The following is a 320-nucleotide window of genomic DNA, read 5'->3' on the forward strand; positions in this document are numbered from 1 at the left end:
ACTTTGGTACTTTCACTGGCAAATTGGGTTACACAACAAAATGTGCAAAAAACTTTTCCAAATTTTTTTGCCCGATTGGTAAATCTTAACAATACATAGTTAAGAGTATAAAGGGGGCGTTTTTTATTTAAAAAAGCCTTTCAAGACCAATCAATTTTTCCGTCTACTTCAATAAATTGTAAAAAACGCCATCATATTTCTGATTATTCTCATTTTAAACCTCCAAGTAAAAACCGGAATTTTTGACAAAAAGAACATTAAAAATGTTGCTGATAGGGGGTCTGGATTTTTGCCCAAAGATTAGGGAAACGTTAGACTTT

The sequence above is a fragment of the Penaeus monodon genome, chromosome 23 (assembly GCF_015228065.2).
Source record: "Penaeus monodon isolate SGIC_2016 chromosome 23, NSTDA_Pmon_1, whole genome shotgun sequence".
NCBI lineage: Eukaryota > Metazoa > Arthropoda > Malacostraca > Decapoda > Penaeidae > Penaeus > Penaeus monodon.